General features: G+C 41.0%; 1 protein-coding gene across 3 annotated transcripts in view; it reads right to left on the bottom strand.

Moving 5' to 3' along the window:
* Positions 1-24,092, bottom strand: part of mef2d (myocyte enhancer factor 2d) — a 58,208-nt gene extending 34,116 nt beyond the window's left edge. For all 3 annotated transcript variants that reach the window (XM_077598967.1, XM_077598969.1, XM_077598968.1), the window contains exons 1-2: positions 23,928-24,092; positions 7,236-7,322 (exon numbers count right to left, since the gene is read on the bottom strand). The gene's annotated coding sequence lies outside the window, so the exon portion shown is untranslated. The remainder of the gene's footprint in view (positions 1-7,235; positions 7,323-23,927) is intronic.
* Between the last annotated feature and the right edge of the window lie 221 nt (positions 24,093-24,313).

The raw sequence follows: 24,313 nt of genomic DNA, 5'->3' as shown, positions 1-24,313 counted from the left end.
AAGCCCAATAATTTTAGATATATTTTTAAAGCTATCCCATATAGATGGTTACCTTTTGAAATACGATTTGACAAGAATTATCATTAAAACCAAGTTTTCCATTGTGTTATTAGATTAGATTAGATTAGATGCAATGAGATGAGATCAGTTGCGATGAGATGCAATGAGATGAGATGAGATCAGATTAGATTTTATTAGATTAGATCAAATCAGATTAGATCAGATCTGATTAGATCAAATCAGATCAGATTAGATCAAATCAGATCAGATTAGATTAGATTAGATCAAATCAGATTATATTAGATCAGATTCGATTAGATTAGATCATATTATATTAGATTAGATCAGATTAGATCAGATTAGATCAGATTAGATCAGATTAGATCAGATTAGATCAGATTAGAATTTAATTTCATCCCGTATTCGGGAAATTTCTATTTTTTTATTATTTTTATCATAATTATTCTATTAAAATTATATTTTCTTGCAAAAGTGCGACACATTTTTTATGGAAAATGATTATTCCAGATAATAAAACGAGACTAAACTAATACTTGACCTTAAAAATGCTAATGTTATGTTACCTTTGGTGAACATGAACTTTTCACTTCTACTAAAGTTGAACACCTTTAAATATTATTTCCATCTTTTTTTTTTCCAAGACAAAAGTTTGGACACCCCCGGTTTAGAACAACCCACATAAAAGTCCTATTTCCAGAAGTAGGTTCCAAAAAAAAAAAACGTCACTCCGTTGCATTTGGCAGGTGTGCAAACGACGTGGCTGGCTTTCCGCTGGCCTATGCACGTATATATTTATTTTTAGACGGCTATTTTTGGGACACGGCCGCAAATAGAAGGCGGGCGGCCTGGCGCCGCCTTCGCCTTAGCGTTCATTCATGACTTGCAGCAACACTACGCGCGTTCTTCTTCTATGGAATTTGGGAGGGTTTCGCAACGACCACAAACGCTGGCTCTTAATGAGGCGCTGTTTATTTCCACACAAAGATGACTTTCACATTACACATTTTGGCACTTTCCACTTGAAGTGTACGCCATTGTTGTAGCGGTACAATTTCAAGTGTATGAGTATGTCCATTAAGGAAATGATTAAAATTGTTTATTTATTAATTTATTTATTTATGACCAAGATTCAAAGAAGATACTAAATTATTTAGTCATTAATATGAGAAGTTAAATTAAAATAATATAAGAATATATTATGAAATAAATCGTAAGTAAAAATTGTTATCAGTCATTATTTTTTCAAAATATAATATACGTCAAAATGATTATTTTCTATTCATTTTTAAAACTTTCTAATATTTAGCTGTATTTTCCGGTGATTTATCTATTTTCGTAAAACAATTGTATTGTAATAATATCTATTTATTTATTTTCATAAGACAATTGTATTGTAATAATGTTTATTTATTTATTTATTTATGACCTATTTATTTATGTCTATAATGTCTTTTCCTGTGTCTGTATTCTCACCCTCTTGCTACTGTGACAATGAAATTTCCCGAATACAGGATGAATAAAGTTATCTAATCTAATTGCTCCAATGTATTATGTATGTTGTTTACATTTACAGTGAGGCATTAAATTAAGGAGTTAGTGTGCGATTTAAGTTATTTGACTAAACAACATTGTGGATGAGAAGCAAATCCAAAGTGGACCGAGCGTGGAACCCTGGGGAACACCTTGGGAAATGAAAAGTGGGTTACCTCAGGAAAAGGTGGACATTTTTGCTCTTCAACAAGTCATGAATATGTGAGGCACCGTTCCGTTTGATGCAAACTAGATGGTCTCCTCAGACAAATTGGGCAAAAGAAAAAGAAAAAAAATCCTCTGATTTCATTCGCTTCAATAAGAATGTTCTTTGCTTTCATGATTTTTTTTTTTAAATATTTGAAGTTTTGTCTGGTGGACTTTTGACACCGTAAAGATGTCGGCGACGGAAAAAGATGTCTCATTCCGTTTGAACAGCGGCGAATGATCAGTAAAGACGATAGAGGTCCAATACATTTGAAGTGGGAGGGCTGGTAAAAGTCACACAGTTAACCAGCATGACGTTGTCCTGTTTTCTATTTATGTATTTTTGGGAAAATATATTTGTTCAGTTATTTAACATTTTTTAAAAGGGAAAAAATAGCAGGAATGTAATTTTGCCTTTTTTTAATGACTAAGAAAACATTTTGTCTTTGCTGTTTCTATTTTTAAAAAGGGTAATAACAATATATATTCCTTATTTATGATTTTTTTTTAATTATATAGCTAGTTATTTTTTATTTTTGAAAAACAGAAAGCCCTTAAACTGCAGTTTTCATTTTTTTTCGAACATTAACAACAACTTCTTAATTTTGTTCTATTTAAAAAAAATAAAAATAAAATTAAAAAAAGGTACAACAGTAAATATTCTCTATTTTAAAAAATCTAAGATTTTGGAATAGGCTCGAAAATATTAAAAAAAAAATTGAATAGGGAAACAAATAAAATAAAATAAAATCAAGAACTTCAGGAACAAGAACTGAATTTAATTCCCACGAGAAACACGAATCAAAGCACAATTACTTTGAAGTGGCTGGCAGGCTTTGTTGATTTTTCATTCAGACAACAACCATGACGTGGACTAAATTACCGATATTTATCAAAAGTTGCGTGGGAAGGATTCTATTTTTATCCGCCTCTAAATCTCCAAACAAGTTTGCTCCACAATGTTTTTTGGTTTTTTTTTTAAACAGTTTTCTTCCCGAATGGAAGCGTGTTAGTCCAGTTTGTGTTTTTTTTGACGGGCAGCTGGCACCAGTTGACTGGAAAGTCTTCAATAAACTCACGTGCCAATCAAGTCACGCCTAAATTACAAGACGTCATTTAACGCTTTCTTTTGGTCCGGAATTGTTTTGATCGTTTTTGCGTTCAGGTCACCTAAACACCCTTTGTATTCGATGACATCATCGGTTTCGACGATGCAGAGGCAGAACCGTCAACAAAAATGATTTCTATTGTGCCATTTCAATAGTTCTGGGTCAGTGTGAATTGAATCATATTTGACAATTGTTTTGTTGCACCTGGCGCGAGTCAAAGCTGATTTGGCAGCGGGAGCATCTGCGGGTCGAGGGCAGAAGGGGGCGCTGTGGCTTGGCACCAGGTTCGAAGGACGCTTGTGTGCGACCGCCGTGCCAAGCTTTGGCAGAGAAGGACGGCTTGAGCTCCGAGTCCTCCATTTGGCCCTCCCCTGCCCGCAATCCACTTAACCAATCACGGGGGAGCGAATGGGGGCGGGGGGTGTCGGTGTGCACTGCGAAGGAAGTACTTCCCAAGCGGAGGTGATTTGGGGGATGGGTGCAGGAAGACGCTTGACAATTTGCAATGATTGTCCACATGTATTTTGACAGTAGAATATCAATACTGGCGGAAAAGGGGGACTTTATCCACGGCAACCCACTCGTAACCGAACAAACAAATTTAAATGAACTTGGATTAATATATACAGACACACTCAAACATATGTTTAATGTAACTTTACACAAAACTGAATTCTAATTTCGTTTTATTTTTTTTTCACCTTCGTTCTGGCCGTTAGCTTTTTGCCCCGCCTCCACCCTCACGTTCGCTCTCGATGGGCTGTTTGCTGTTGTATTCCCTTCAAAATATTCCGAAAATGATGCACACAAATGTCCTCACAATAGGATAACGCATGGCCACTTGCCAACGAGAAGTAGTCTTGAATGAGCGATCGCGGGAGCTAACATGCTAAGGAAGGAATAACAGCCTACCCACGTATTGATTGTGGGTAATGAAGTTTTATTCTGAGAAAGGGTGCCATTGGCTATCGGTATTGTGTGCACGAGTATACTTCATTACCCAGAAAGCCCTCTTTTTGCCGGCACATGCGCATTGTTCGTTTTCTGGTCCATGTGTAGCGGAAACTCGTGTGAAGAAATCGTTCAGTGCTCGTAGATCTCTGTTATACACGAAAGAGATGCGGCAAAAAAGACGATAAACAGCCTCTCATGTCATGGCCACCTGGCTTTCTCGCATCTCGAAATTTTTCTCGAATCTAGGGCGAATTATTTGATCAAAATTTTCCTCGTATCTCGAGCAGCTGCTCGTATGTAGAGGTACCACTGTACTGTCATATGCCTGTCATATATATGTGTATTTGTCTTCAAAAATATCTGTATTATTTGTCCTATTTGGAGTTTTCCGTAAAATCATTTCACCATTCGATACGGTAAGCCATTTTTACTTCCCATTGTTTTATTATGACGAATCGTCTTTCTGCAATTCTGGCAATAAGCAACTCAAATCCTTTGTTTTCTACAATTCCCTTCTTATAAATACCCACATAACCAGAATTCTCAGTCGAGAGAGACGTCATCATCTGTCGCTAACTTACTTCTAAATCGCTATTCAATTCCCATTCACGATTATTGTCGATAAATCGAAACAAAGCCTTCCCAAATTCCGATAAAAAGATGACGTTGGCGTGGAGTTTGACCCAGAAAACCAGTGTTTATACCACAATAGAAGCGAGTGGTTACGAGGCCCCGCCCCCGACAATTATCTTGCTATTGACGTGCGATTCCTTTGATATTGTTAACGTGGCACATGGCAAAACAAAAGCAAACGTTTTTTTCTTTTTTATTTGGGTCGTGCATCCGTGTGACGACCAAGCGGGAACTATGCGGTCGAACCTGTCAGCTTCTGTGGGCGGAGCAGAAGAGAATGGCGCAAGGAGAAAACGCCCGTCCGTGACGCCGCGAGCGTGTCGCAGTCACGCGTCGGCTCTCGGCGAATTTGATCGACGGTCGAGCGCCGTCAATGGCAAGAAATAAAGTATTTTTGGAGGGTTGTTGAAGATTAATTGATTAAATGGCAATTAATCATTGACCAAATTCTTTTTTTGAGCTTCATAAATAATTAATTATTCGATTTTATTTTACTTTAAAAAAAAAAAAACATCTAAAAATGTTTTAAAAAATAGAAAATATTTTTTAATATATACATATATGCATAAAAACTAAAAAAAGAGACAAAAGTGAAAGCATTTCATGTATTTCTTTGGCTATTTATGTTTTAAGTGTTATTTTATTTATTTTTACAGTAAATCCTTTTTGAGCTTCTTAAATAATTAATTACTCAATTTTATTTTCCTTTTTTTTAAACATCTATTCTGTTTTATAAAAAAATAGAAAATATTTTTAATATATACATATATGCATAAAAACTAAAAAAGAGAAGAAAGTGAAAGCATTTCATGTATTTCTTTAGCTATTTATGTTTTAAGTGTTATTTTATTTACTTTTACAGTAAATCCTTTTTGAGCTTCTTAAATAATTAATTACTCAATTTTATTTTCCTTTTTTTTAAACATCTATTCTGTTTTATAAAAAAATAGAAAATATTTTTAATATATACATATATGCATAAAAACTAAAAAAGAGAAGAAAGTGAAAGCATTTCATGTATTTCTTTAGCTATTTATGTTTTAAGTGTTATTTTATTTACTTTTTCAGTAGTTTTTAAATGTAAATTCAAAAAAGAAGAAAAGAAATGAATGAAACTTTTCGTATCTGTTCATTATTTCATGGTTATTTTATGATCGATGTCTTTTTCATATTTCATATGGTAAAGGCTATTTCATCTGTCATTTTCAGTCAATCCCGAGAGCGGCGATTGCGCGCAAGGCATTCCAGTCACGAGCAATCTGGCGTCCGATCGCCGCCGACGCGTTTGTTGTCCGCACGAACTTTCAAACGAGCGTCTTCCAGCTGCTCGGACACGAATATCTTGTAAACAAAACGCGACGCCAACTGGACGAGAGACGAAAAACAGAAATGGAGCAAATGGCTTTTCATAAAACGGAATTTGAGCTAACAAAAAAAAACAGAAATGGAGCAAATAGCTTTTCTTCCCCTAAGAGGCAAATTTCAAATCTGTACCTCCTGTTCACAAAAGAATTCCTTCATTTTCCGTGCCACTTATCCTCACGGAGGTCAAGGGGGGTGCTGGAGCCGATTCCAGCCAACTATGGGCAGCCAATCGCAGGGCACAGGAAGAAAAAAAAAAAAACATTCCCACTCATAGCTAGGGACAATTTAGCATCCAATTAGCCTAGCAAAACAACATCACTCCCACAGGACTGATTTTGCCTCGAGTGACGCGTATTCAATTGACCGCGACGGAATGAATTTGGTTTTCCGACGACGGCTCTCGATTTTACGGCTCGTCGACGGATTGGGCGGGAGCGAATCGAGAAGTCTTAGAAACGGCCCCCGAGAAGACGGCTCGGGCGGGATATTGACGGCGACTTTTGAAGGTAAACAACAGAGTCACGACAGGTGGCGGAGCGCCCGCCAATCACCGCGCCTGACACATTAATAGCCCGGCTAGCGGAGAGGGGAAACCAACAGGTGCGGCGGTTCCAGGCGTGCTACAGAGCGGACGCTGGGTAAATCGATCCTCAGACCCCCGCCCCTCAATGACAACCCCCGGAGGTCTCCCCCCCATACCCCTCCCCCGTCCCCGCCTTCCTTCCACCGTTGCGGATATTTCAGTCGGATCGAGTCGAGTCATAAGTATTCCGTTTTAACCTTCAAGTCTAAAAGCGGAATTCTAAACGTCCAGCTTAGGCCAAACTACATGTGAACGGAGTCGTGTTGCATTCAGGGACAGTGGGAATTGGGGATTTCTCGATGACATATTTTTTTTGCGTGCTCGTCCGAGTCAATGTAAATTTATTCATCATTTTTTTTCTTCTCAATTTGAACAGAGTTGAACAGAGAAAAGCAAAAAAAAGAATATCAATCCCTTTTTTCTCAAATTAGTTGCGCAGCACCAAAATAAAAGAATTTCAGAATTTCCGACTTTTTTTTGGCAATGAATTTTACATAAAATTAGACCACAAATAAAGTTAGCTAATGTGATGGCTTAAACGATATTACTGGTGCTGTCATTTTGCGGCAAGTGTAAATAAATATCCATTAATTTTCTGTACTGCTTATCCTCAAAGGTCGCGGGGGGTGCTGGAGCCTATCCCAGTCAACCATGGGAGGTGGATAGGGGACACCCTAAATTGGTAGTGAGCCAGTCGCAGTGTAAATAAAAAAATATTTAAAAAAAAAACATGCTGTGTTTCTAACATTTTTGACGTGGCGTGATTGCGAGTAGAAGCAATTAGTGGAACATGAGCTGGAATAAACGTTGAAAATAGTGTAGGTGGCTCTTACCGTGGGAAGAACCCGACAAGGACTTGAGGCCAGTTGCCACAGGAGAAGGTAGTCCAAAAATCAGGTCCAAGATGGCAGCTAGCGTCCCTGTGGCCAAAGAAAGAAAGAAAGGTCGCCGTTGGTGGACCAAACGCTTGGTAGAGCGTCCGAGTGACAACTGCTTCTGGAACGCCTCCCCTCACCCGCCCCAGATAGCCCCCCACCCCCAGCCTCCATAACCTAACACCTCTTCCGAGCACATGCGCGACCCATCTCCACCCAACTCCTCCCACGTCACCCTGCGTGCCGTGCCTTGGGCAACTGCAGCCGATTTGTCAGCGCCCATGTTGAACATTGACAGTTTTGGGGTTTTTTTTTTTTAAGCAACCAAACGTCGCCTTTCGATGTTCTTATTGGTTCAAATGGATTGGACGTACATGATGGGAAAGACCGAGAAGAGTTTCAGCATGGATTTTCACATTTTTATGAACTTACAAAAAAATTCCCTCAGAAAAAAAATGCAATGTAGTGAAACCGCGATAGTTGAAGCCACGATATTCGAGGGATTACTGTAATCGTAAAACAATGTTTGCGACTAAGGATTTGGACTTTAGCATTTTATAATACCTTCAAACTTGCAATGGTCCCCAATTCTAGTCACCTTCTTGTATCTAATTATTGGCTGCTATTGACTATAATTTTCACCAGTTTGAAAAATTTGTATTATTATTTTTAAAAGTACATCAAAGAAAACAGAAGAAAATATTTTTCCTCAACACAGCTTTTTTAAGGAAATACAGCCAAAACGCAATGCAATTCAAATCAGGGGTGATCATTGAGTTGTTCATGATGCAAATATCTAAGAGTTGAAGTATCAAAAAATCCCTTTTGAAGACTGGAACATGCGTCCAAATGGATTTTGGAGCGGCGTGCCGATTATTGGAATTGCAGGCCACACAAAGACAGCTGGACAAGTACTTGGACATTCACGCGCAAACATGCTCAGCTGTTGTAATAAAAAAAACACGATGGCGATGTCTCGTGCGTTTCGGTCATACTCCAGAGTGGCGGTGGGCGGAGATACAAAAATGGGAATAATGTCGCGATAGGCTCTAGAGCCGCATTTGGTTCTTTTAGTCTTTGCCTGTGGCTCTTTTTTTTGCTAGCAGTTAGCCTGTTATTAAATGTTGCCTTAAAGTTCCATCCTTTATATTTTGCTTTACATTTTATGGCCTGGCTATTCCAAAAGAAAACTACAACCCAAAGAACATAATCCTAATTGGACTTTTCCATTGCCTTTGTCTTATTTTGAAAATCCTGGCAAGTGTGATTTGGCCGAGTTAAGTGGCTAACCGTATTTGAGGAAGGCCAGGCGGAAAACTGAGGAAGCGGCTTTGGAGATAACGCGAGTGCCGACTGATAAAATGGCCGCTTGTCGGGTTAAGAGATTCTTGGCAGTGTTTTACGTCACAGGAAATATGATTTATTTCTGCTTTCGTGTATCGGTGGCAGTGAATAGTCGTCTTTTGGTGCCACTGACGGCGATGAATTGTCAGAAAATTAAACATTATTCCATTCCATTACATCTATTTTGATATCTGATTAAACACAAATCAGAGCTGGTTTGTTTAGTTGACCATTATAATTCGCTAATTGGTTGTCATTGCTGAGGTCATCATCGCTAAATGCTAATTAAAATGCCTAATTTAGTTGATCACGGTTAATTGCTAAACACAGTTTGAGCTGGTTTGTTTATTTGGTGAGACCTAATAGAGTAAAGTAGAATGGAGTACATAGACATTGAAATGTAAATAACAATTCAGCAGAAACTGGGGGAGTGCTGGCTAGCCGTTTAGCTTTGCTTAGTTCGTCAGCGCTATCAATGTTGACGTTGCTTTGTTTGTTTAGCAGATCGACACTAATAGTTAACGCAGTGGTTCTTAACCTTGTTGGAGCTACCGAACTCCAGCAGTTTCATATGCGCATTCACTTTGCTTAGTTTAGCACCACTAATTGCTAATCAAAATTAGCTCTGGTTTGTTTAGTTGATCAAGGATGATCTAAATCTATGAGCTAAGATTGAGCTCATCTCCACTATTTGCTAATCACAATTAGCTGTAGTTTGTTTTGTTGATTAACGCAAAGGAATCACCTTGGTTTATTTTGACATCTCTAATTGCTAATCACAATTGCCACTGGTTTGTTTGTTGAGTTCATCACCACTAATCAAAGTTAGCTCTGGTTGGTTTACTTGATCACCGCTAATCAAAGTTAGCTTTGGTTGGTTTACTTGATCACCACTAATCAAAGTTAGCTGTGGTTGGTTTACTTGATCACCGCTAATCAAAGTAAGCTTTGGTTGGTTTACTTGATCACCGCTAATCAAAGTTAGCTTTGCTTGGTTTACTTGATCGCCGCTAATCAAAGTTAGCTTTGGTTGGTTTACTTGATCGCCGCTAATCAAAGTTAGCTTTGGTTGGTTTATTTGATCACCGCTAATCAAAGTTAGCTTTGGTTGGTTTACTTGATCACCGCTAATTAAAGTTAGCTTTGCTTGGTTTACTTGATCGCCGCTAATCAAAGTTAGCTTTGGTTGGTTTACTTGATCACCGCTAATCACGAGCTTTGTCTAAATCATGACTGCTACTCGCTTAGCAAAATGAGCTCTGGTGTGTTTGTTTGGTTAATGGCCATTTTGACTTTGTTCTCATCTGGGCGCACATTTTTGTAGCTCCTGGAAGGATTTGTCCAAACGAGTTATTGCTAGCGGGCGCGACCGCCTGACGGAATGCGGCCCACGGGAGCCGCTGGCACATACGCGGCGGCTGCGCCCCTTTTGGACATTTGCGGCGTTGTGTGGAAAGTCAATGACGTGAGTGTTCCGCCCGCCGCCGGCCCCCGTTTCCCACACCCTGGCGGCCCCAGCGGAGACATCAAGGTCGGGAAAGGGCAGCGGGCTGAGAGCTCTTTCCTTGGGAAGCCCAGTCGCAACGCAGACGCTCCCTTTACGGCGGGTGGGGTGAAGAAGTCTTTTATTTTGAAGGGGAAAATATTATTTTGAACAATATGCTACGTTTGTTCAGTGCCCAAAAGGGGCCATTGCTATTCCTACACTAAATAATGGAATGCAAGAAAAATATATTCTCAGTAACTTTGCATTTGTGGTGTTGTTGTATGATTGTACTTTTCTAAAATGATTTCAAAAAGTTTTTAAATCTGTCAAATGTTTGTGGTTTTTAGTGGGGTACCGTATTTTCACGACTATATGCGCATCATATTTTTTGCCGCAGTGTCAGTAACGAGTGCTATTTCTGGATTTTACACACACAGGACGCACCGTTTTTATAGACGCAGCCAGGCATGGCAAAACATACACCAGCTTAAACATACACGCTACACCCACACGCTAAAAACACGTTTTTAATAAGGCAACAGAAGCAAAACTGAGTTCGGTTGTACGTTATTTAGCCATTTTACAATGTACTCACGTCATCATCACCCACAAATCCATCAAAGTCCTCATTTTCTGTGTCCGAATTGAACAATTGTCCAAATGAGTCATCAAAAACGCTGAGTTTTATACGTTCATCCAGGCGGCCACAATCCATTCGCAAATAGTAACTAGCTAGTAGCTAGCGTAACAATTCCAACGCTGTCTTCCATGCTTTGTAAAGCTGTGTTAATGTCGATCGCCAGGCCACAATCCATTGGGTGTATTGACAAAAGAACTCTATATCCCAGCAGTCACTGCGCAGTACTTTTTCTACGGGGAAAATAGTAGAGTCGGGGGCTGCTTGCCGTAGTTGTGAGAGCTGTAGAGGATGGTGTACCCTATCCACTGATTTATCTTTTTGGTCAAATATTTACTATATTTCATTGAAATGTGTTGTTTTTGAGGATTTTTTTGAATAATTTTCTTTTAGATATTCAAAATAGATGTGGATTGATTGAATAAATTGAGTTTTTGGGCCAACGGAGAAGGTCGGTGCCTTACGCCGTTTTTCCCCCGACTTTGAGCGCTACCCGTTGGCGGGCGGCCTGAAAGGAGGATCGGGCGAACCGTCCTCCGCTTCTCTCCCCGAGCCAAACGCGGACCTGCCAGGTCGGGCGGGGGAGGCAGCCACGCGTTCTCGTCCAAGAACGAAGAAGAAGAAGAAAAGAGCCAGCCGGCCCCGCGGGCGCTTGTTCTGAAGCGGCAAGCCGAGCTTTCCTTTTTGCCGTGTTTGTTTGTGTGCCTTCGCAAACAAAAAAAAAACTGAAAAGTCACACTGGTTTCCCGCAAATGAGCGTGGAAATGAACACGACGCGCTCGCGTGGCTTTGACGGCGTTATGCAAATGAGCCACCCTCCTGTTCCTTCCTCCCTGCAGGATTGTAGAAATTAAAAGAAAATGACAAAGCTTTCCTCGGCTCTGACCTACATTGTGTGGCAATTGTACACGTTCCGCGCGCACGTTTGGACAAATCCCGCAGTGGAATAATGAAAGCAGAACACGGCGGGGACAAAAAGCTCAAAGTGGTTTTTTTTCTTTTTTCCCAAAGCTGCCTATTGATCGACCTTTTATCACATGGGGAAAGTGACAATGCAAGCATTCCAAGGGGAGAAATTTGGAGTCTTGCACATTTTTTTTATTTTACATAAATTTCTTGGGTGGTCTGTGTCATTGTACTTGGAAGGCAAGCGAGCTGCGTTCCTAATTTTACCCTCAAAGTCGAAAATGACATCAAAATACGTGCTCTCGCTTTCCCTCCAGACTCACGGCGCGTTCAGGGACGGCCCAGAAAACACACCAATTTGCAGGGTAGGTGATAAGATGACAAAGGGTCAAAGGTTAGACATGGTGATGTTCTAAATTTGTCTGCTGATAGTATATATATATATATATATATATATATATATATATATATATATATATATATATATATATATATATATATATATATATATATCTTAAAAACACACACACACGTTTGACTAGCTTAGCTGTAAGTGCTTCCAAGAGAAAATGGATTGGACGTCAATTACGGTCAACGTTAGCCAATACGTTAATACTTCATATACATTCTAAAACATTTTTAACCTGATTCCGATTGTCTATTTAACAAACATTTCAAACATTATTATTATTTCAAACATACAAACATTTTAAGACCTACTGTATGCATGCATGTACATTTATGTGTATGTATGTATATATGTGCTTATATATGTATGTGTATATTTGTGTATGTGTATATTTATGTGTATGTGTATATATATATATATATATATATACATATATATATATTTTCAGCAACACGCTTATTTATTTATATATTTATTCATGTATTTATTTATTCATTAACTTACTTATTACCTATCTATTTATCTTTTAAAAGTATTTTCCTGTGTCTGTATTCTCACCCTCTTGCTACTGTGACAACGAAATTTCCCGAATACGGGATGAATAAAGTTATCCAATCCAATCTAAATTGGTCCATGCATCTTTTGATTAATTTGTCAAAGCAACATTAAGTAACTTTCAATTTTCTGTGATTTTAGCGACACTGGTGGACAAAAGCGGTAGTGTTTGCAAGCAAGTCAGACAGAAGAAAACGTGCTTAGGCAGAAGATAAATAACAAACAATATAATTAAAGGGGTAGTATGACAAAAAGCAGGCAGCGCATTTGTCGTTTTCCTCAAAAATAGTTTAACTAAGCATTTTTTAGACCAACGTTATTTTTCAATTTCTTTGGCCTAAATTGTACACGATATTACTTTCCGCCGTACCTAGAGTAGATCTGGATCCGTGCCCTGCCGCCAGTCATGACATATTTTCATCAAATGAGATATGACACTCGCTACTTCTCTACTCGGGCCCTCAGGGGGCCGTCACAGCCAAAGGTCAAAGTTCAGGAGCGTCACGACGAGCCCTAACAGACGCTCGGTGTCCACTGGGCTCCGCCGCCGCCGAAAGAAAAAAACTGGGAGCGCGCCCTCGGCTGCTTCTTTTTTAGCCGTTTGAAGGTGAAATCAATAAAACGACGAATCCGCAGAGCACCGGCGCTTTGCCGGCGTATCCTCATTAACGCACCGCCTGTGCCGCTGTGTTATATTTTAATCTGTCGGGTAAATTAAAGCCATCAATCACCTGACAGCCTCCGCGACTCCCACGCCGGGACCGCTTACGCGCGGTAAAAATCAGAAAATTCATTTTGACGGGGAAGGAAGTCGTGCTAAAAGGGCGTCCCACCACCCCCCAAAAAAATTGCATTCATTTTCAGAGAACTACTCGCCTATGTTCGACGAAATAAATAAAAAATTCAGCCGTTTGTACGCCTTAAATTTGATTCAAGTTTCTCTACCTGAAAAGAGAAAAGTATGAAATATTCATACATGAATATGTATGTGTTCATTATAATATGCATTGTCCCATTTTCAGGTAAATCAAACTCACAAATTTAATCTTTAATAAATCGCGTTGTGCTGAAGAAACATTGGGACTACAACTCCTTCTCTGATTGTAGTCCTATTGTCTACTTCCTTGGAATTTAGTCCATGGTTTGTTATGGTTTGATTTATTTAATTTAATTTAATCTATAATCCTTATAAAGCTTTATTTATGGGTGTGTCTGTGTATGTTAAGATTCTCTCGCTACGTTTGTACAAACCGTGAAACGTAGAGAGTTGAAATTTTTTATGGTGGCCTGAAATGGCTGTTGGATCCTAATAGACAAATTTCTTTAAGTGTGTAAACTCAATCTTTTATTAAACAACCATTTTTCAAAAGAGATTTTTTTTTATAGCGCAACAATTGCCTTTGCTGGTCCCCCCTGCTTGTCTTTAATAAGTCGACTTCCAGGGCAGTTCAGCGGTTAGCACGTTGGCCTCACAGCTCTGGGGTCCTATGTTCAAATCCAGGTTGGTTCAACTGTGTGCGTGGGTTTTCTCCAGGTACTCTGGTTTACTCCCACATTCCAAAAACATACATGACAGGCTGATTAAACACTCTAAATTGCCTCTAGGTATGAGTGTGAGCGCGAATGGTTGTCCGTCTCCTCGTGCCCTGCGACCGATCGGCTGGCCACCCATACAGGGTGTCACCTGGGATAGGCTCCAGCACCCCCGCGACCCTAGTGAGGAATAAACGGTTCAGAAAATGAATGAATTAATGAAAAAGTCTACTTTTAGGTCGTATTTTTTGTTCGCGTTGGGGCCTGCTTTCCGCTACTTCTCGTCCACCGTACCAACTCAGGCAACGAAGCGGACGCCTATCGCCGTCGGCCACGGAGCGAGTGACGTTTTACGAGGCCCGGCGCCCGGAATACGAGACACCGTATGCGCAAGCGACAACTGACACACGCACGTACTTCTCCTCAGAAACAGCTGACGTTTTAACAGGCTTACAACAGCTGACGGGCTACAGGTGGGTGAGAGGGGACACTTCATAAGTCCTCTGGGCCGCCTCCCCCCCATTCGCAGCGCTGAATCCCCCCCCGCGCCCACCTGTCGCGACCTCGTAGGAATTGTCTCGGTGCTCCTCTTCGGCCGTGAAAAACAGTCTTTACGAGCTTCTGGCATGTGTCGGAGAGGCCAGAATGCGCGCGCCTGGCGACAGATGCTAGCGGCGGGCGGAGCTAAAGGCTAAACGCGCTAAGCTCCTTTGCCGAGGTGGTGGAGGTGGAAGCATTATGAGGGGAAGAAGAATCGCTCACGTTAATCCGACGTCGTTACCAGAACGGGAAACGAGGCGCAGGGGACGATCGCACCCGCGGAGTATATTCCGTGTACCGTGTGACGCCGCGTGCATGTATGACACACGCTAGTGCGACGCTGACTCAATGTCAGGCCGAAATGAAGCAGAAGGGAATCGGAAGGCGTCTTTTTTGCTGTTGCTTGTATGTTTGTTTTGTTTCTTACGTTTAATATTGTCTGTATTAGTAGTTAAATTGGCGTATTTCTTTGTTTTTCATCAATGGGTTCACATCTTGTCAACTTAGCACACGTGTCAAAGTCGCGGCCCAGGGGCCAGATCTGGCCCACCGCATCATTTTGAGTGGCCCGGGAAAGTAAATCATGAGTGCCGACTTTCTGTTTTAGGATCAAATTAAAATGAAGAGTATAGATGTATATTAAATTTCCTTGATTTTCCCCCTTTTAAATCAATAATTGTCATTTTTTAATCAATTTTTTCTGTGTTTTTAGTTCAAAAATCGGTGTGGCGTGCAAAACGAGTGCTAGAAAGCAAAATTGTGAGAGAGAAAGTACTCTTTTGGTGTCAGCATCGCATGCGTTAGATAACGTTTTATTGGAGCTGTTCAATGGCTGACTCGTCCTCACCTCTCGCCCGGGCCTCTGCAGCCCACACACACACACACTACACACACACACACACACACACACACACACTACACACACTAACACACACACACACACACATACACATACCCGCCAACGCACACACTCTCCGGAGGATTCTGGCACTTGTTTATGTTATTGAACGGGTTCTGGCGTTACAGCTGCAACTCCAGCGTCCTCCAGCTTCCGCTAGCCAAAGTGTTTTTTAGCAGCCGTCGTACGCCGCGGCGGGCGTGCTTAGCGTTTCCGCCGTGCGGTTTTCGCGCAAGCGCAAGATGCTATCTCCCTAACGCTGCTGTTATGGTGTTATTTTAGCATAACTGTCGTCGGCTGGAATAATGAGATGGTGTGCACTACAGCACTTTCCTCAATTTCCTATTGGTTCAATGGCCCTTCAATGGCAGCCAATGAGTTAATAAGGAACTTTCAAGTGCCCCAAAATTAACAGGATGTCACAAAAAAGTAAACTAGTCTGGCCCAAATGAGAGCGAGTTGTTGCCAAGCCAAACTGAGTTTTGACAACACTGTTCTACATCTCATCCGTGTCGCCATGGCGACAAGACATCGGCATCAGCGCGCCCGCGACCGCTCTTCGTCGGCCCAGCTGAGTTTTTGCCGTGCGCTGCGAAACGGCGGCGGTTTTGCGACGGAGAAGAAACTCGTTTGAAAAAAGTACGAAGTTTTGCAGCTGTTTTTGCCCACCTGGCAGGAAAAAAAACGTGCGCTGATGGGGATTTTTTTCTGGTTAACTTTCGTCAACAACAAATATAAAAACGATGTGCTTTCCATTATCGCCACAACCTCAATTTCTCGGCACAATTCTTTTTTCTTTAACCGTGTGGAATATTAATTTTCACATATGGGGGAAAAAAGTAAAAAATAATTTGTACATAACAGCTGACGGAATATTTAAAAATGTTTACTTTTTTGTAAGCCTGTTGCAATAACAAATTTTAGTAGGCGATATATTTTCTGATTGGTTGTCGTCTTGGTTTTTTTTTTTTTCAAAAGAAAGTTTAAAAGCGGAAATTTAACCGTGTGGAATATTAATTTTCACCTATAGGGAAGCAAAAGTAAAAATGTAATTTGTACATAACAGCAGACGGATTGTTTGTTGTCTTTTTTTTTCAAAAGAAAGTTTAAAAGCGGAAATTTAACCGTGTGGAATATTAATTTTCTAATATGGGGAAGCAAACGTTAAAAAAATTAATTTGTACATAACAGCTGACTGAATATTTTAAAAAAATTGTAAACCTGTCGCGATAACAAATTTTAATAAGCGATATATTTTCTGATTGGTTGTTGTCTTGTTTTTTGTTTTTTTTCCCAAAAGTTTAAAAGCGGGTATTTAGCCGTGTGGAATATTAATTTTCTAATATGGGGAAGCAAACGTTAAAAAATAATTTGTACATAACAGCTGACCGAATATTTAAAAAAATGTGTAAGCCTGTCGCGATAATAAATTTTATTAGGCGCTAAATTGTCTGATTGGTTGTTGTCCTGTATTTTGTTATCTATTTATTTCTCTTTTTTTAAATCCCAAAATGGCTTCTTTTCTTTCCCAAACCCGTCTACACAATTCCACCTCACTTAGTAAAAGTATCTCGGCGGGGGCCCACGATTTGAACGTGGGTTTTGGCGGCGAAACTCCTGAGCGGGGCCAGCGACAGAAGGTGAAAACAGAAGGAGGTCGGTCACATGACATTCCAGTGACTAAAAGAACAAACGCGGTCAAACCAAAGAACGAACGGTCGCCGTTATCTGCGCGGCCAGAGGGAACGGGAAACTCAGCGGCGATGGAAAGGAAGCGCGCGCAAACTCCGCGTCTTCGATCGCGTTGGCAGCGGCGCCGGCGAAAAAAGCGTTTCTGGCAAAGGCGGCCGGGCTCGTTTTCCACTTGGGAGCAAATCTTTGATTAGTGAAGATGGAGGCTGAGAGATGAGTGCGTTCCAAAAAGATTTTTTTTTTCAGATAGACATTTTGCAGATTGGACCTTTTTCTTTTCAGCAAGGAGTCTCGGGCTTCTGGATTTATCATCTCTGTTGAGCTGCTAGCTAGCAAGCTAAGCTAACCTCATAAACAATCTTCATCGGTCAGGGGTGTCAGACTCGGGTTGGTTCGCGGGCCGCGTTAACGTAAACTCGATTTCACGTGGGCCGGACCATTTTAGATATAATATTTAGATTTTTTTTAAATAAATGGATTAAAAGAACTGGATTAAAAGCCCTGAATATTCAGTTTTTTTATAGCTCTAAAACAATGCTTATTTTAGCTTTTTTTTAAATATGTTTTTAGATTTTACAAAATGATTTCAGAACTAAAAATAGAAAAAAATGATTAAAAATTACAATTATTGATTTAAAAGGGGGAAAATCAGGAAATGTAATATACATCTATACTCTTCATTTGAATTTGATCCTAAAACAGAAAGTCGGCACTCATGATTTACTTTCTCAGGCCACACAAAATGATGCGGCGGGCCAGATTTGGCCCCCGAGCCGCCACTTTGACACGGGTCATAGGTTATCTCATGATCTGTTATTGAGGGTGGTAGACGACCAATCCGTTTTGATTTAATTTATTTAATTTGTGTATTATTTTTGCCAAACGTGTTACTTTTTTATATTAATGTCATCTATATTCAATGGTTTGCTTAATTATTATATATTTGATGGCTGTTCTAATTTGTTGTCCTCATATTTATGGGTTTTATACATCTAGTACTGTAGTTTAGTCTTGTGCAAGATTACAAAAATATTTTTTATATTTGTTTATTTGCTTGTATTCCTAATAATTGATTATTTTCCATCAAATAATTTTGATAACCATTTTATGCGTGTTTACAATTTTTTACTGAAGAAAAATAGTTTTGATATTGTGATTTAATTATTTACATCATGTATTTTGTATTTTTTGACGTATTCCATCTTTCTAAATGATCAATTTAAAACAATTCCTGGCATTAATGAATTTAAAATAATTTTTAAACGTGTCCAACATGAGCCAACATGGAGAACGCTGACAAAGTTTTCAATTTTCCCCAATCCGTCCGACAGCTAAAAGTTAGCGACTTTGACCGCGACCGTCATTCCTAACATGAGAGCAAAATCCAAACTAAAACCGTCATTGTCACATTTTTCTTGCTGGCTTCAAATCTTCTGCCAAAAGTTTCCAGCGGCGTAATTGAGCGGCCGGCGTAAGCGTCTTAATGCAATTTCAAATAAAAGACTGCTCGGCTGAAGGATGCCAGAAGCCCCACTAAACGGATTCAGACGCAATCTAAGTGGATTTTGACACCGTGACCCAGTCAAGGTCAAGCCGGGCTTCCAGTTTTTCGTACGGCGCAGCAACTCGGGGTGCCTTGGCTTGAAGATAATCTCCTAAATTGCAATGAAGATGGACTTTCAAGTCCCACTATCACGAGGTTTTATACGCTAATTACGAGTCCTGTCAAAGAGTATTGAAAAAGAAATGGAGCACCACTCGCAAATATCAATCCGCTATTAAAATTGTACAATAAAACCATTTCCGTAACGGTTTGCCTGTGCATAACATATTTTCTCGCATATAAGCCGTATTTGTAACTAAAAAAAGATGACTGAATCAAGGATATGGCTTGTATGCACACAGGACTCTTTTTCACCCGTAGATGTCGGCAAGGTAACATTTACTCTTCGTTGGTTATTTTCTGTTTTGGAGTAAGAAAACAACCATTACTGGATGAATTAATTCCTTATGTTATTGACCCTAATAATGTGCCTTTGATTCATACAGTATCTCAGAAATACCACCAAAGTAACACATTTGTACCCTCTAATAAAACCATGAATACAGAGTTGAAAATTGTGAATCAGGGCGCAGCTTATACGCGAGAAATTGTAAAATTCAACGATTTCAAGGCAATTTCAAGGGTGCGGCCTAAGAAATATCTGAATCAGATATTATATTTTGTCCATCAATACTTATTAAATAATTCCAAATTGTCTGTTAGCTTCCGTTCATTGCTTTTCCCCCTGGTTGCACTGCTTCCAGATGTGTGTTTTCATATTGAAGCATTTAACCAATCACATTTCAGCCATTATTTGTTGCCAGGGTCAGAAATCTGCCTCAAGGCCTTCACGATCAGTTCTGCAGGCTCTGCTGCATCGCTTTCACCAACTATGATTGGCTAGTGATAGAGTAGGCGGGCCAAAGCCAGAGTGAGCAAACTCACCCCACAATGGCCGATTGTATGAGGTTATTATTGATGATTTTTTAGGTGTCACAGCTGTAGCTGGAGTAGAGGTTTTATAGCCATAAAATAGTTTTTGAGGGTTGGATTGATTCGTTGAAGGCGCTACGAGAAAATGCACGGACCGCCACTGGCGGCCGGGCTAGCTTAAAAGAGCGGGTCGGGATACACGGATTCCGCGATGTTAAATGGAACGAGACGGCCAGATTGCGTAATTCCCGTAGAAAAAAAAACATTCTCTTCATTGGGTGTTGTTATTTGCTCATCTGCTCGTACTCGCGGCAGCCAAAGCCAGGTGGGTCATTTTCATCCCGACTGGCTGGCAAACGGGGTATTTAGAGCCATTCCGTCCGAGGCGGCGCGGATAAATTTAGCGCCGCGTACTGATTATTTTTAGCCAAAATCGCCAACTGAGTGGGGATTACCGCTTTTTTTTTCTTCCCCTTTTTAATTTCCACGAATGTTTACGCCACATGGTGCGGACAGATGACGGTCGGTCGGGCGGGAGGAATGAGCTCATCCCGGTGTAAACGATCCGGGAGCGTCCGGCGAGCGCTGACCTTTCGCGCCAGAGCGAAGGCCGCCCGTTCGAGTGTGCTCGCGTGTCCATTGATATTCTGTTCAGTTCGGGGATTTCAGTATTTAAACTTGAACTCTGAAACTGAACTCAAAATCCAGGGTGAACCATCCAAAGCCAAAATCCACCTTTCTATGATGGTGGTCAACTAAAAAGTAAAACCACTAAACTGCTCCCAGTCTATAGATGACCTTTCCTAGTAATCCCAAAAACCGACAAAAAAAGGGAAGTCGACTTGCATTCAAAAACAACAACTGAGAAAAACAAACAACAAGTGAGGGCAAATAATTACGATGGACTTTTGTGTATTTTTTAAACGCAGAAACATCATAACAAATCCATTTCGGTGGAACATTTAAAAGCGTATTGCCGTGAAACCAAGACTAATTGCATCACATTGCAGCACTAAAAGAAAAGGCCCAAAGGACATTTTAATGATCTTAAATCGTTGGGGAAGAAAGAAAAAAAAAAAGTTTTCTTTTCGAGCAAATAAAACAAGCACAGAATATGAGAACAATACCAGAGGCTGTCTGACGATCCCCTCGATGGGCGTTGATTAAATAAAGTTATCAAGAATCTCGGGGGATGTGCGAAAACACTGGCAAACACAATGCCGTGATAACTTCATAATTCATTGCTACAACTGTTTTGCATGTAAGAAAAATGATTGCACTTTTTACAAAGAAACTCAAAAGGACATACGATCTCAGTCCCGGAACGGATTAAGATCGTATGTCGAGGTACCACTGTATATCTAAATGTCGATATATCGCGATTTTGGGGACATTTGCAGGTCGCTCCCTGTTGATTTTAGGGCAATAAAACCTTCTTTTCTGTGGATTTTGAGTCGTAGCACGCCACAAAAATAGGAATTTGATCCCCAAGTAGTAGGTGATGGTATCTGTTTTTACTTCTACTGTAGCGCGGTTTAGTCCTTCCCGATGAAAGGACGGCGCAAAGTAGGAAAAAAGCAGCGTGGGTATATATTTACGGAACCTGCGCATGTGCATGAGCTGGCGGTGAGAAAAAGGTAAGCGGCCAAAGCGGCGTGACGGCGGGCCGCGTGCCAGCCTGACAGCTTTGGACAACCGCGCTACGTCAGCGACGCCATGCCTTCCTCGGACGCCAAAACAAAGTGCTAGCGATGGATTTTTTTTGGGGGGGGGAGAATTGGCCAGCAACTAATTCCAGGTGTAACTGGCCTACGTCCAAAAGTTAGCTGGGATAGTCTCCGGCACCCCCGCTCCGCTATCTATGGCTGCGTAAATGAAAGAATGAAGACGGCATGTTGACATTTCACAGACCTAGACAGATGTGAATTCGTAAAATGCTGCAACAATGTTAAGAAAATATTGTAAAAATGAAAAAAAAAATGCACAAAAAAGCACATTAGCGGCGCTGAGCTCATAAGTTATTTGGCGCTTAAGCCCGCTTTTACATGATAAGTCTACCTCTAATACTTGCTGCCGAGTGCATTGGGGCAGCATTTCCCTCGAAAAGTAAGTCAGGCTCAGCATGCGTATAGTAATACGTATATCGGAATACTTTGTTTCCCTAATTATCAATATCTTCCCACTAAGAATTCACACATCCTTTTAAAAACAGTTTAGGGCGCTAGATTTCAATTTAAATTGGACGCCTAGCGCCGTCAATGGCGCTCAACTATGAGCATTTAAAGTCAGTCCTCCCAGATTAAATGGATTGGACATCCATCGCCGTCAAAGGCAGTGACGGTTTAAATTTGCGCTCAGAGCTGCTTGACAAATGTTGTGGCGAATCGTGGTACTGCACCATAGGTACATAAAACACATTAGAACGGGGGTGTCCAAACTTTTGCCTTCGGGGGCCTTATGAAAAAATAATAATAATAAAAAATCAAAGAATTCCAGCCTACCACTTTTATCCGTTACATGAACGAGCAAACGATTGGAATCGGGTCAAAAAGATTGGCTTTTAAAATATAAATACAAGTATTAAATCATTAAAAACAATTGTGCGTGCGTGTTAATAACAATCTTTTTGGCACGATTCCGATTCAAAGACGTTATTATAATATTATTCATTCCAATAACTCATCCAAGACAATGGCGAGAAAAGCGAAGAGCGCACAGCCGCCGCATTTTGGCAAAGAAGCAGAAGAGCCGGAATTCCACACGGGCATCCGGCAGCAAAATTCTTTCCGGCTCGGGAGGAGGAAATGAGAAGTTTGATGACACTGGTTTCTCCTGGGAGAAAGGCAATTACGCGGCGTAATGAGAGCGTCGGCGGCGGGCGGAAATGGCTTCGGCGCGAAAGACGCTCGGCGGATTTTGACACAAAGCGTTGACCGTGATTGACACTCGCGCCGTAAATCTGCCGCTCAATGGGACGAGTGTACGCGCGCCGCCGTGTGACGGACGGGCTTCCTTTGCGACATTACGACGTCAACGCTGAAATGAACGCACGGAGAAAATTGAGCTACATTTCAAAACTTTCAACTTCATTAACTCACAAATGTGGTAAATAAACATTGGTTCAGAAGCTAAAAAGCTAAAAAAAAAAAAAACATTAAAAAACATCACATTTGTTCTTCCTCTGGCCAAGATGCACCTTCCCAACAACAAGTTTATAATTAAGACATCCAAACCATTAGTAGTGAGACGGTGGCAGCAAATAAATACAGTTCATAAGCTGCCATCCCTCCCCAAATTCAAATGGATTGGACGTTTAGCGCCGTCAATAGCACCCAAAGAGCTAAAGAACAAATGTATTCTTCCTCTGGCCGAGATGCACCTTCCCAACCAATGAGTTTGTCACTAATAGATTCGCAATCCATTTTAGAGAGAGGGTGAATTATTCACTGCCATCCTTCCCAGTTCAAATGGATTGGACGTCTAGCCAAAGATCAAAATAGGAGGGGAATTGTTCTTCCTCTGGCCGGGATGCACCCAACCGCCACTTAGTTTATCAGTAATAGCCGTCCAAGCCATTTCAACTGGAAAGTTGGTAGGGAATGAACAACCATCCCACTTTGATAGGATCGTCCGTCAATGGCAGAAGGTGATTTAACTCATTCACTGCCACTGACTGTCAATAGCAGCGAATCGCCGGATAAAAATGTCATGTAACCTTCACTGACTGTGGCTTCTCATCACAATGTCAACACGGCAAAAGCAACCATCGTCAATCTAAACAGAGAAAGGCAAAGGAAAAAAAACACTATAATCGCGATTTCAATGTACAAGTTTGACTCCTTTACATCCTTCGAAGCTCCTAGTCCCCCTCAATGATGACATGTGTTGTGACAACCACTCTAAAAGTCATCGAACCAAAAATCAAAAACCAGACAAAATCACTTTTAAAGTAGAAACGCCACCAACACGAATGGCCCCCAACCCAACCTTGTCGTTACTTCCACATTCAAAATAAAGTGGCGTAAAGTAAAAATGAAGCAAAATCAAAACTAACTACCTCTCCGGCTCCATCCTCAGCTTTTCGCTGACATTCCTAAACAGCAGACACACACGCGAGCTCACCCCGAAAAAAGATGACAGGAACCCGGCCACAAGCTGCGGTCAAGACACCTACCGGCCCAAAGGAGCATCCGCATCCGGCGGATGAAGCGAGCGAGGTCTCGGTGCGTCCGCCGCCCGACCAAAGTGTCCCAAATCTCGGATGCCGACTGCGCTACGTCCGCCCGGCTGCTAACGATCTAATTGTCCCCGACTAGAAGCGCGGCGTAACTATTTAGTTACACGGCAAATGGAGCCGAGGCTCGTCCGGAGGAGGCGTCGCACCGTGAAGGGCAGCCATTTTCAACCAATGGGAGAGAGGCTTTCGCGTAAAGGGGCCAATCAGGTTACGGCCGAGAGGTCGATGAAAAAGTGAGAAATAAAAGTAGGCGGGACTTTACACCGCCCTCTCGTTTACTTGTATCCCTCCGCCTGCTTTCAGTCTCACGAGGTCCCGACATT

This window comes from Stigmatopora argus, chromosome 4 (genome assembly GCF_051989625.1).
Source record: "Stigmatopora argus isolate UIUO_Sarg chromosome 4, RoL_Sarg_1.0, whole genome shotgun sequence".
NCBI classification, from domain to species: domain Eukaryota; kingdom Metazoa; phylum Chordata; class Actinopteri; order Syngnathiformes; family Syngnathidae; genus Stigmatopora; species Stigmatopora argus.
Note: the sequence above shows the minus strand (reverse complement) of the source record. Positions and strands in the feature narration are given on the sequence as shown.